The sequence below is a fragment of the Schistocerca piceifrons genome, chromosome 2 (assembly GCF_021461385.2).
Source record: "Schistocerca piceifrons isolate TAMUIC-IGC-003096 chromosome 2, iqSchPice1.1, whole genome shotgun sequence".
NCBI lineage: Eukaryota > Metazoa > Arthropoda > Insecta > Orthoptera > Acrididae > Schistocerca > Schistocerca piceifrons.
Genome location: NC_060139.1, coordinates 958916252 through 958930873, shown reverse-complemented (window position 1 = coordinate 958930873; position 14622 = coordinate 958916252).

Genomic DNA, 14622 nt, shown 5'->3' with positions numbered 1-14622 from the left:
CCCTGATCTGTATTTTTTACTCTGTTCATTCCTTTCAACGCGTCAACAATTCTTCTTCACCTGTACTGAGGTCTGTAATGTCATTAGCGAGTCCTTACGTTGATATTCTCTTCCCCTGTATTTTAATCCTCCTCTTGAACCTTTCTGTTTCTGCTTCTTTGATGTATACAAGGTAGTCAGAAACAGTCCGGAAAGTTTGTAAAGATGTTACAGAGTAACTTGAGCTGAGAAATATTTGTTAAGGCGAAAATTCAATACTTTGCGCCGGTTCGGAGTTAATTAGCACTGGAGTTAGCCAATCAAGCCGTTGCGCGTGCAAATTCAAGCGGCCTGCCACAGTCGATGTTGCCAAACTTGGTCTTCCTTTGGTTTCCTAAAACCGAACAAGAGAGCGATACAAAAACTGGATATGGGACGGTAGTAAGGATCGAACCTGAACCAAGGGCTGAGCGATCTGGTGCACTACATCCCCATTGTGAGAACAACTGACGCTAATTGTATCTGGAAGGCCGCTTGAAACTGCGCTCATAAAGCCCTGGTTGACTAACTTCAGTTTTAATTACACTACTGGCCGTTAAAATTGCTACATCAAGAAGAAATGCAGATGATAAATGGGTGTTCATTGGACAAATATATTATACTAGAACTGACATGTGATTACATTTTCACGCCATTTGGGTGCATAGATCCTGAGGAATCAGTACCCAGAACAACCACCTCTCGCCGTAATAACGGCCTTGATACACCTGGGCATTGAGTCAAACAGAGCTTGGATGGCGTGTACAGGTACAGCTGCCCATGCAGCTTCAACACGATACCACAGTTCATCAAGAGTAGTAACTGGCGTATTGTGACGAGCCAGTTGCTCAGCCACCATTCACCAGACATTTTCAATTGGTGAGAGATCTGGAGAATGTGCTGGACAGGGCAGCAGTCGAACGTTTTCTGTATCCAGAAAGGCCCGTACAGGACCTGCAACATGCGGTCGTGCATTGCCCTGCTGAAATCTAGGGTTTTTCAGGGATCGAATGAACGGTAGAGCCACGGATCGTAGCACATCTGAAATGTAACGTACACTGTTCAAAGAGCCGTCAGTGCGAACAAGAGGTGACCGAGACGTGTAACGATGGTACCCCATACCATGACGCCGGGTGATACGCCAGTATGGCGATGACGAATACACGCTTCAAAAATTAGAACTACTTAAACCTAACTAACATAAGGACATCACACACATCCATTCCCGAGGCAGGATTCGAACCCGCAACTGTAGCGGTCGCGTGGTTCCAGATTGTAGGGCCTAGAACCGCTCGGCTACACCCGGCCGGCATACACGCCTCCAATGTGCGTTCACCGCGATGTCGCCAAACACGGATGCGACGATCATGATACTGTAAACAGAACCTGGATTCATCCGATAAAATGACGTTTTGCAATTCGTGCACCCAGGTTCGTCGTTGAGGACACTATCGCAGGCACTCCTGTCTGTCATGCACCGTCAAGGGTAACCGCAGCCATGGTTGGTTGGTTGGTTGTTTGGGGAAGGAGACCAGACAGCGAGGTCAACGGTCTCATCGGATTAAGGAAGGACGGGGAAGGAAGTCGGCCGTGCCCTTTCAAAGGAGCCATCCCGGCATTTGCCTGGAGCGATTTAGGGAAATCACGGAAAACCTAAATCAGGATGGCCGGACGCGGGATTGAACCGTCGTCCTCCCGAATGCAAGTTCAGTGTCTAACCACTACGCCACTTCGCTCGGTATGCAGCCATGGTCTCCGAGCTGTAGTCCCTGCTGCTGCAAACGTCGTCGGACTGTTCGTGCAGATGGTTGTTGTCTTGCAAACGTCCCCATCTGTTGACTCAGGGATGGAGACGTGGCTGCACGATCCGTTACAGCCATGCGGATAAGATGCCTGTCATTTCGACTGCTAGTGATATGAGGCCGTTAGGATCTAGCACGGCGTTCCGTATTACCCTTCTGAACCCACCGATTCCATATTCTGCCAAGAGTCATTGGATCTCGACCAACGCGAGCAGCAATGTTGCGATACGATAAACCACAATCGCGATAGGCAACAATCCGACCTTTATCAAAGTCGGAAACGTGATTGTACGCATTTCTCCTCCTTACATGACAATAACGTTTGACCAGGCAACGCCGGTCAACTGCTGTTTGTGTATGAGAAATCAGTTGGAAAATTTCCTCATGTCAGCACGTTGTAGGTGTCGCCACCGGCGCCAACCTTGTGTGAATGTTCTGAAAAGCTAATCATTTGCATATCACAGCACCTTCTTCCTGTCGGTTAAATTTCGCGTCTGTAGCACGTCATCTTCTTGGTGTAGCAATTTTAATGGCCCGTAGTAACAGCAAAATAGTCTGTTCTCAGCACGCTCTTCCCTGCAGCACTCTTACAAGCTTTTCAGACTGTTTCTGACGACCCTGTATATTGAACGATTGGGGAAAAAGACTGCATCCCTGTCTTCACCCCACTGTAATTCGAGCACTTCACACTTCGTCTTCCATTCGTACTGTACCCTCTGGATCCACGTACTTACTATATGTTATCCATCTTTCCTTGTAGCTTACTCTTATTTTTGACGGAATTTTGAAGATGCACCATTTTGCATTGTTGGTCGCTTTTTCCAGGTTAGCAAATTCTATGAACGTGCCTTGATTTTCTTTAAGTCTTGCTTCCAATACAAATCGTAACATCAAGACTGCCGCTCTGGTGACCATATCTTTGCTAAAGCCAAACTTTAGTCATCTACCAGATATTTTTCTGTTCTTCTGCGTATTATTCTTGTCAGCAACTCGGATGACTGTGCAATAGTTCTCGCACTTGTCTGCCCTTGCTGTGGTCTGGATTATGTGATGACATTTTTTTCCGAAAGTCTCTTGGTACGTCTCCAGACTCATGGGTTCTACACATCAACTTGGATAGTCGCTTGGTTGCCACTTACCCAAATGATTTCAGAAATCCCGAAGGAATTTTATCTATCCTTTCTTCATTGTAAGGCGTCTAAAGCTTTACTAAACTCTGACTGTAACACTGCTCCCATATGTCTTACATATGGACTCCAATTTCTTCTTCTATCACGTCATCAGACCCGTCCTCCCTCTCGTAGAGACCTTTAATGTACTCATTCCATTACCCTGCGCTCTCCTCCTCCGTTGACATAGGTCTGCGTTGTGTATCCATACGGCACCAAGGGCACTACAGACATGCCAAGCGTCTGCTCCTAATTTTCAGTTTTGGAGGCAATATTTTCGTTTCTATACTTTGTTTTCTCCCTGTTTCTGTCCTCTTTACCCGTAACGTCCGTGATGTAGCTTCACACGATTAAGAGCAGAACCTTTTTTTCGAGTTGGTTGGTGTTGTGCACATAGTTCCGCGTAGTCAGCGCGTACACAACTTTCCCACTAGAGCGCACCCCGCTAGGCACAACAGCGCAGGCGCAGCGCTCGGCCGTCTCCGCTCTACGAGATGGCGCTGCCATAAAGATGTACCAAATTCTGCTTCCGCCCATCCGCGTATTAATATGTAACGCAGCCAATGAGATTGCTGCTAACGTAGAACCTTTTCTCCTCGCGGATCACACTCGCGCAGTGATACCTGAACGCGCCAGGTATTACAACGAGTGTACAGACCTCCGATTAGTCAGTCTGCATTTGTCTGCACCACCATGAAAAGAAATGTATAGACACTTTATCAAGTATCAGAGATATGTGAGAATAAGATTCATGTACCAAGACCAAAAGAACTTCAGATTGTCAATTGAAAACAGCATCCAGAATCAAGTTAAGTAATTTCTATGCTTTTTATTATTTTAATAAATGTGTGTGAAAAATTAATCAAGTTCTGTTTAAAGTTGGTCACCGTCAATCTGCTACTCTAAGCGTGCAAGTGGCATTTCTATCGTCTAACCTAATGGCAGAAGATAAACACGCCACGATAAGACCGCGAGACATATTGCTGACACTCGCCTACTTCGCTAGAGCAACAAGTCAAATAATCTGATGGTGTGTGTACCGAAGGTCTTACAGTACGCACACCACAGTTGGTTGGTTGGTTGGTTCGGTGGTTCGTTGGTAGTTGTTTCTGTTGTTGTTGTTGTTGTGGTCTTCAGTCCTAAAGCTACTTTGATGCAGCACTCCACGCCAGTCTACCCTGTGCAAGCCTTTTCATTTCTGCATAATTGCTGCATCCTACAACCATATTGTTTATTGTAGTCAAGTTTTGTTCTCCCTCTACAATTTTTACCAGATTTAAACAAGTAGTCGCATCAGTTTTTTTTCCTATTTCGTTCTGGTATCTTATTTGTTATTCGACCAGCTATCTAATTTTCAATATTCTTCTATACCGCCTCATTAAAAAATTTTCTGTTCCCTTCTTACCTCAAATGCTTATCGTCCACGTTTCGCTTCCGTACAGCGCTACACTGCAGACAAATATCTTCAAAAAGGACTTGTCAGTACTTTCATTTATTCCGCTTTAGCAAATTTCTGGTTTTCAAAAACGCTTTTTTTGCTATTGGTAGTGTGCATATTATATCCTCTTCACTTCAGTCGCCGTCAGTTATTTTGCTGCCCAAATACACTTGCGCGGAAAACTTAAGGAGGAAAGTAACTTCGCATGCTGTGTCACTGCGGGGCGAAAGAGATATATGGGCCCTGCAACGAACTTGTGACGTCACACTAGTAGGCTTGTCCGCCAAACATCGCGAAAGCCCAGCTCCGTGCAGGATCCACGGGAAATCAATATTTCATAGCAAAGATCCCCACTAAAGATCTCAATTTTGTCGTGTGCTATCGAGGACTTACATCCATATAAAGGTGCAGTTAAAAGTTATTAAACTTGTCTCAAACAGTTACTCGCTCCCTGCCGGAGTCGACTACTGGCACTCGTAAGACCTGTACTGTCACGTGCTGTGACGTACGCGCCACGCCCTGTCTTTCTCATGGGCTCCAGTCACTGCCAAGTAACACAGTTCTATGAAACTTCATTCCCAGAAAGAACTGCTACGCTACAGTACAGAAGGCTACTGAAAGAAATACGCAATGAGGTAAACTGAAATGACACTTCTAATCAAAGACAATAATTACGCCCTTGCAACATAGTCTCCCCACACCGTTTCACCTGGACCACAAAAGCGATCATGTTCGACTATGTTCTTGGGTATATTACATATCCTCATATGGCGACAGGTGGGACACGTAATTCGCTCACGAACTTTGTCGGGCATGATCGTTTTGGGGGCTCAAGCGTTATAGTATGGGTTCAAATGGCTCTGAGCACTATGGGACTTAACTACTGTGGTCATCAGTCCCCTAGAACTTAGAACTACTTAAACCGAACTAACCTAAGGACATCACACATATCCATGCCCGAGGCAGGATTCGAACCTGCGACCGTAGCAGTCGCGCGGTTCCGGACTGCGCGCCTAGAACCGCTAGACCACCGCGGCCGGCGTTATAGTATGGGGAGGCGTTACGTTACACGGGCGTAGTGACCTCCAAATCTTTGAACATGGTTCACTTACTGGTTAACGTTATTGTGACACTGTGCTCCTTACCCGTATGAATCTTGTCAAGAGTGTATTCCACCCTGGCTTCATTTTTATGGATGACAATGCGCGACCGCATGACAATGCGCAGGTGGAAGAGCTCTTGGAACTAGACGATATTCGGCGAATGGAGCGGCCTGCAGCAGTTGTCAGCCGCGCTGGTGGAGGAATTGAACGCCCTACTACAAGAACACCTTGCCAACATTTGAATTTCTCTTCGTCCCTTAGCGTATTTCTTCCAGTCGCCTTCTGTGCTCTACTGTAGAAGTTCTTTCTGTGTACGGCGCAAGATTCATCGAGCTATGTTACTTTACAGTGACACAACTTTATTCCTTAAGTTTTACACACCGGTATCGCAAACCTCATCAGCTACTTTTAGTGTCTCACTTCCTAATCTAATAACCCATCATCTCCTGATTTAATTGTACTGCATCCCATTACCCATGTTTTACCTTTGTTGGTATTCACGTCATAGTCTCTGTTCAAGACACTATGTATTCAGTTCAGTTGATCTTCCAGGGCCGTTTGTGATAGTATCACAATGTCATTGGCAAACAGAAAATCTCCTGTTTCCTGTCCCTGAACTTTAATCGATTTTCCAAATGTCTTTTTGGTTTCCTTTACTGCTTGCTCAATGTACATATTGAAAAACACTAGTGAGGCGTTATGTACCTGTTTCACACCTTCCCCAACTAATACTTCCATTTCATGCCCTTTGGCTAATAACTGCAGTCTAGTTTCTGTACAAACTGTAGATGACCTTTCGCTCCCTGTATTTTATCCAAGCTATCTTTATGACTTCAAAGAGTGTCTTCCGGTCAGCACTGTCAAAACTTTTCTGCGAATCTGCAAATGCTACAAACGTACGTTTGGCTTTCTTTATTCTGTGTTCTAATATAAGTCGGAGGATCAGTCATACTGTTCTTCCTTGAGGTGGGCTTCTACTAGTTTCTCATTCTTCCGTAAATACACTCATGTTCAAAAAAAAAACAAACAAACAGAACACCTTGAACGACTAGAGATAGGACGTTCACATTCACAGAACATGTACATTAGTACGTTCTGCAGAAATACACTCCTGGAAATTGAAATAAGAACACCGTGAATTCATTATTGACACATTCCTGGGGTCAGATACATCACATGATCACACTGACAGAACCACAGGCACATAGGCACAGGCAACAGAGCATGCACAATGTCGGCACTAGTACAGTGTATATCCACCTTTCGCAGCAATGCAGGCTGCTATTCTCCCATGGAGACGATCGTAGAGATGCTGGATGTAGTCCTGTGGAACGGCTTGCCATGCCATTTCCACCTGGCGCCTCAGTTGGACCAGCGTTCGTGCTGGACGTGCAGACCGCGTGAGACGACGCTTTATTCAGTCCCAAACATGCTCAATGGGGGACAGATCCGGAGATCTTGCTGGCCAGGGTAGTTGACTTACACCTTCTAGAGCACGTTTGGTGGCACGGGATACATGCGGACGTGCATTGTCCTGTTGGAACAGCAAGTTCCCTTGCCGGTCTAGGAATGGTAGAACGATGGGTTCGATGACGGTTTGGATGTACCGTGCACTATTCAGTGTCCCCTCGACGATCACCAGTGGGGTACTGCCAGTGTAGGAGATCGCTCCCCACACCATGATGCCGGGTGTTGGCCCTGTGTGCCTCGGTCGTATGCAGTCCTGATTGTGGCGCTCACCTGCACGGCGCCAAACACGCATACGACCATCATTGGCACCAAGGCAGAAGCGACTCTCATCGCTGAAGACGACACGTCTCCATTCGTCCCTCCATTCACGCCTGTCGCGACACCACTGGAGGCGGGCTGCACGATGTTGGGGCGTGAGCGGAAGACGGCCTAACGGTGTGTGGGACCGTAGCCCAGCTTCATGGAGACGGTTGCGAATGGTCCTCGCCGATACCCCAGGAGCAACAGTGTCCCTAATTTGCTGGGAAGTGGCGGTGCGGTCTCCTACGGCACTGCGTAGGATCCTACGGTCTTGGCGTGCATCCGTGCGTCGCTGCGGTCCGGTCCCAGGTCGACGGGCACGTGCACCTTCCGCCGACCACTGGCGACAACATCGATGTACTGTGGAGACCTCATGCCCCACGTGTTGAGCAATTCGGCGGTACGTCCACCCGGCCTCCCGCATGCCCACTATACGCCCTCGCTCAAAGTCCGTCAACTGCACATACGGTTCACGTCCACGCTGTCGCGGCATGCTACCAGTGTTAAAGACTGCGATGGAGCTCCGTATGCCACGGCAAACTGGCTGACACTGACGGCGGCGGTGCACAAATGCTGCGCAGCTAGCGCCATTCGACGGCCAACACCGCGGTTCCTGGTGTGTCCGCTGTGCCGTGCGTGTGATCATTGCTTGTACAGCCCTCTCGCAGTGTCCGGAGCAAGTATGGTGGGTCTGACACACCGGTGTCAATGTGTTCTTTTTTCCATTTCCAGGAGTGTAATTAGCATTTGAATCATGTCGCCGGTCGCTGTGTAGATGTCAGGGACAGGCGTTTACATGTGCATCTTATACCAGGTAGTCCTGCCAAGCCGTTCGCTGTGGCCAAGCGGCTCTAGGTGCTTCAGTCCGGAACCGCGCTGCTGCTACAGTCGCAGGTTCGAATCCTGCCTCGGTCATGGATGTGTGTGATGTCCTTAGGTTAGTTAGGTTTAAGTAGTTTCTAAGTCTAGGGGCCTGATAACCTCAGTTGTTAAGTCCCATAGTGCTCAGAGCCATTTGAGCAACAGGACACATACCGGATCAAGGTGACTGAAATGCTTGCCATTTCTGCAGAACATACTAATGTACATGTCCTGTGAATATGAACGTCCTACCTCTAATCGTTCAAGGTGGTCTGTCTCTTCTGAATGTAAGTGTAATTTGTGACAATATTTTGAAAAATGACTTATCATACTGATAGTTCGGTAGAACTCACACCTGTCAGCACTTGCCTTCTTTGGAATTGGAGTTACTACATTGTGCTTGAAATCTGAGGGTATTTCGCCCGTCTGTTACAACATGGAATAATTTTGTCTCTCAAAGATTTCACTAATTCTGACAACAAATGGTTGAAAATAATATTTTACGTTCAGCCGTTCTTGCGCATGAACTGTTTCGCGAGTAAAACTTCAAGACACGGTGGCATCACACTTTATGGTGTGTTGTCGAAATGATACAGACTAATAGGAACGGTGCAGAAGGGAAAATGTATCAATTTGAGACACTTTTTAAAATAATTTTATTGGCCTTCACAACCTGTACAGGGGCCTTCAAAAAGTAAATTACACAATATTGTTTCAGGCGAAGTAAGTTTTGTTGAATGCTGCACTACTGTTCAAAATGACACAGACACATAACATTATTTTTCATCATACTCACTAAGGCTCTGTACACAACTGTCAGAACGTTCTCCTAGTCGTTTGGTTCCTTAACGATAGAAATCTGCTATTTGGTCACGAAATCATTTCAGAATCGATGTGTGAACGTCGTCCGAAATCCTAAGATTACTGCGAATCAGTTCCTGGACTGTCAAGAAATCGTCGCCTGTGACCGGTGTAGGTGGCCTTCCTTCGCAGTTAACATCACAGACGTCTGTGCGGCCTTAGCTCATAGTGGTGGCATAATTTCTCTGCGGCTGCACGCGACATTGCATATGGTCCATATAACGCCAGAATTTCGCTGCGATCCAGTGTGTAATTTAGAAGTTTTGTCCAGAAGAATCGTAGTGTCTCGTGGACATCAATTCTGAAGTACTCTAACCGTAACTACCCTCTTATATCCCAAAGTCGATTCATTAATTTTTAATTAAGTTTAAATTTGGGCGGATGGTCGCAATTTCACAGCACTTGGCACACTGAGATACTGACACATTGCAGAGAGAGATAGCAACGGTAGAATTTAAATAAACAATTTTCGTTGTACTCATCTATTTTTTTTCGTTCAAAAATGGTTCAAATGGCTCTGAGCACCATGGGACTCAGCAGCTGAGGTCCTCAGTCCCCTAGAACTTAGAACTACTTAAACCTAACTAACGTAAGGACATCACACACATCCATGCCCGAGGCAGGATTCGAACCTGCGACCGTAGCGGTCACGCGGTTCCAGACTGAAGCGCCTAGAACCGCTCGTCCACACCGGCCGACTGCTCTTCGTTGTTGTCGAAAATTGCAGACTCGTAGTCTTTGTCCACGCTAGATGCTGAAATGCGACTTCATATACTGGTCTATGAGACGCTCTGCTTAATTTTCTTAAATGATATGACATTCGTTGAGTTTCTGTTGTCGAATAGATATAATTTAGTTATTTTACATCACAATACAATTAATTTCAACTTCCATGCTAACTCAACACGCACATAACTCGTACTCCATAACCGTACTGATAATTTATTTATAATAACATGTAGCAAACAAAATACTATCGTGCATCGATCACAGTAACAACAAAGATACTGTACACGGTATGGCCAGTCCCTTAATGTATATCTATGGTATCGATCAAAGAAATACCTTACTAGCCTGACAAAGATGCATCTTTTCGTAAAGCCTGATGTATGGTGAGGTAAGACGGCGGCGTCGGCAAGTTAGTGGATGCTGCTACGGTGATTTTCTGAAACCAAATGACGTTGTAACTTTTACGAGCAGTTTTGAAAATATTTGCGTACTAGTTGAGGTTAACACACACATTGTGGAATCGTGTTTTGAGAAGAACGTCAAGTTACATATACACACGTTAGAGCACATCGTAGTTTGCGTAAAAACACTCAGACGAATGAACATACTTGTTATCAACGAAAAATAGCACGTTCTACTCATAGGAGCATTTTTACAACGACCATACCATTCGAAGAGAAGCCAAATTTTATCAAAAATGGTTAAAAACAAAAAATTCACCTCCTTCTTTTAATAATAGTTATGAAACCCTCTAAAATGTACATAAACTAATAAATCACTGCCGCTATTTCAGATAAGACAAACTATAAAGTAATTATTTAGGATGACAAACAGCACAAAAGCAAAAATACGTAACATATTTCTAGTTATTCTTGCAATGCGACATGTTCCTTTCCGTGTGTTTTCCGTCTGTTGTACGAGACTTTACAGCCAAAGAAGACGCATCTACCAACCATTTTGTCAAAACTCTGAAAGTAACGTAGTTACATCGGTTAATCCCCATTTCGCTCTTTACGCTCGCCGACATATTCCTATTCTAAAGTGCTGACTTCAGTGACACACAATTATGTCAACACTTAAATATATATATTGATATTTCTGTACTTTTGTCACGATAAATAAATAGTGACACCAGTGATACTTGATACGGTTTTGCCAGTCTAGTAATGTATGTCGATATCGATCTCTTCTTGCAACATCATATTTGGAGCATACATTACAAAAACGAAGTACTGTTCATCATTGCCTATCTTTTAAAGAAGCACATAATAATCATAGTACAGCATTTACACATGTTGACGTTCATACATTTTCGTATAACCATTTGGTAGTGGGTTTTGAGTCTCTGACTTGAGAATCTGTCGTTTCATATTATTCAAGATCGGTTAGTGCATTTTAACTCAGCATAACCAGTTTCATTACACTAAGCTTCCAGCTGATGCGCCATTTTACTTCCACACTATGATGCAGCTGTTATTAGTACCGCAGCAGAACTGTATCTACGAGAAATCCAAAACAGCTAGTCACTCCTGTTGCGCAGTGGCCCTAGCGCGGGGAGACATGGGATCTAACTTTTCAAACTCCCCTCGTACGAGGTTCTACAGTCACAATACATGATCGAAGTGGTATTCCCCAACTTCCACGTAGGCACAGAGCTCAGTTCTGCTCTACTGAACAAGTACAGATTTTTTCACTCAGTGTCACAGACAGCAAGAATTCTTGCCATGAGGTGCTCTTCAGCTTTGGCATTCAATATTACCGCACAAGTAGACATATATGGGATCAGACAATGGGAAACATTTGGCGAAGACATCTTCCAGAGAAAAACTGATGTATTTGTTCACGAGAGAGACTGTCTTCAAGATTCGGTTATGTCAAGACTTCAGTGTGCTTCACTGTCTTCAAAGCCGAATTATACGCGGTCTTGAGGGCACTGGAGCATATGAGATGCGTTGTGCCTGGTAGTTCCGCCTCTGTTCCGACTCCCTCAGTGTCCTTAACTCTCTGCTATACTTTTACCCTGTAGATAAACCAGGATATACAGGCTGTCTTTCTCTACCGACAATGGCTGGAGAAGATGTCTTTCTGCTGGGTACCAGAGCATATAGGTATTGAGCGAAACGACGTGGCGCATGTAGCACCCACAAAAGAGTGGCGCTATACTCCGTTCATTGTGCCATCCCCCTATGTCCCATCACCTCAATGTTAAGGTACAGAGTCGTGCGTAGATGTGAAGAAGAGTGGCTGGAAGTGACAGACAATAAGCTGCGCCTGGTAAAGCCAACAACGCGACCGTCGTGTCCCTCCATCCAGCCACGCAGATGGGATGAGGCCCTTACCATTCGTCTACGCATAGGACACAGCCCTATGATGCATCGTATCTTGCTCCAGTGACAGGACCCTCCAACGTGTGGTGCTTGTGGCGTACAGGTCACTTGAGACACATATCAGTAGACTGTGTTTTAGATTCCGACAAGAGAGCGGTAGCTCGTTTGCCAATGGATTTCCCATCAATTTAACTGACAGTCAAACGAATTTGAGGTGCGACAATTAAGTAATGAGACTGATTTTCTTTGCAAGATGTGGCAACTCTGCAGACTTGCGTAGGCACAATACCTTTGACCTTGGTCTATAAGCTGCTTCCAGTCCAAGCGGCACATCGATGCAACTGCTCAGTCGTGATTTGTGCTGTAATAAGTTAACACGTGTTTGTGTCTCTCGTCACAGAAATGGAACCGCATAATATTGCGCAACAGTATACCATTTCTTTTTGCGTTAAATTGGGTGAAAACGAGACGACAACTTACGGTAAGCTTCAGAAGGCTTTTGGAGAGGAGGTTATGTCAAGAGCTCAAGTTTCTCATTAGCATAAAATGTTTAGTAAAGGCAGAACGAATGTTGAAGATGAAGACTGCAGTGGACGACTATCAACCTCACAGACGGATGTCAACTTGACCAGGGTGCGTCAACTCGTACGATCTGATCGAAGATTATCCGTGAGAATGATTGCAAAAGAACTGAACATCAATCAAGAAACGGTTCGTATAATAATAGCTGAAGATCGAGAAAGATTTGTGCAAAAATTGTCCCCAAAAATCTCAGACCACAACAGCGAGAAACACGGAGAAATCTGGCAGCCGAACTGTTAGATCAAACGGAAATCAATCCAGAATTGTTGAGCCGTGTTATCACTGGTGATGAAAGTTGGTTTTTTCAGTATGATCGAGAGACAAAAAGCCAAAGTTCGCAATGGTGCTCAAAAAGGGATCACCCAGTCCAAAAAAAGCTCGCATTTCAAAGTCGAAAGTGAAAAGCATGCTCGTGTGCTTCTTTGATTCCAAGGGAATTGTTCATAAAGAGTGGGTGCCTCCTGGACAAACAGTCAACCGGTATTACTACAAAGAAATTTTAGAAAGACTTCATAAAAGAGTTCCTCGTGTCCGTGCCAACATTGCTGATAATTGGATTCTGCATCACGATAATGCACCATCCTATACTGCTCTGTCAGTACAGAAATTTTTAACCTCAAAACAAATTTCAGTACTACCACAGCTACCTTATTCACCATATATCGCTCCATGCGACTTTTTTCTATTTCCAAGAGTCAAAACGGCGGTCAAGGGACGCCATTTTCAAACAACATAAGATGTCCAAAAAGCTGTGACGAGGGTCGTGGAGGATATTACAGAAGATGAGTTGCAGAGGAGTTGCCATCAATGACAGAAGCGCTGGAAAAGGTGTGTGCAATCAGAAGGGAACTACTTTGAAGGAGACAACACTAAACTTGACGAAAACGGTAGGCAACATTTTTTTTCACATCAGTCTCATTACTTTATTGTCGCACTTCGTATGGTAGACTTTTAAAGTTTTGTGAAATGTCCGAATTGTTCCCTACAATTTTAGGGAGAAGTTTTTCATCCATTACCACGGTGGCTGGCTCATCCATGTCCTTTGGAAATGAACAGCCAGTCACATTTCCCTGTGCAATTATTTTAGCTTTCTTCTCATCTTAATTCTATTTTAATTGCCAGTTTTAGAACATTACCTACTTTTACGCTGTCTTAATGGATGTGAGCCAGTGTCAATGTGCGGATGATCGTGAGTGAAGATGGGAGAGATTGCGTGTATTTGCGTAAGACTTTGGGTGACATTTTAATCACATTCGTTCATATTAATATTTGTATGGGCGCCGATAATCTCGTCGACGAGAATCCATAAATAACAAACGCACATATAAAACAGAAAACAGTAGAAAAATTTAAACATAAGAGATAATTCGAGTCGTTCAGGGACAACACTACAGACCCGATAACGCCATATGTTGTAGAAGGTTCCACTGCCGGCAAGAGGACGAAAATGAGCACAAGTAACTCTGGCAACTTCGTCAGTGAGAAGCTCGTCATGTCAAGTCACTTATGCAGCACAGCGGATTATTTCAGAAGAGGCGATCAGTGGAGTGGCTTCAGGGAGATTACAGCCTCTCGCGATCAATCAGCGATAAGAGTGTAGCGGTAAAGCATGTCCTGGCATGATGTGTGTTTTTCGGCGGTAACTCAATTTACAGGCGAGAATACAGGGTGAGTCAAAGGAGTCTTTCACACAGATACGCAGTTCTGATCTCCTCACCTCAATACTATACAGCGAATTAATAACCGTACCTTCTTTTGCGTCGTTTGTGGCGTACTGCATAGTGGCTGCCTATGCAGTTTTTACGCCGCACCATTCGTTGTTTCCGCTTCCGCATTTAGCCACTGGACATTCTCCTGGATACCCCTACACTGGTCAAGAAGAGTAAAAAGTTTGAATATGGCGCAGAAGAGAGCACTTCCTGCGTGTAAGGAAGGGTGTAGGAGGTATTCGCATCAGCAGGC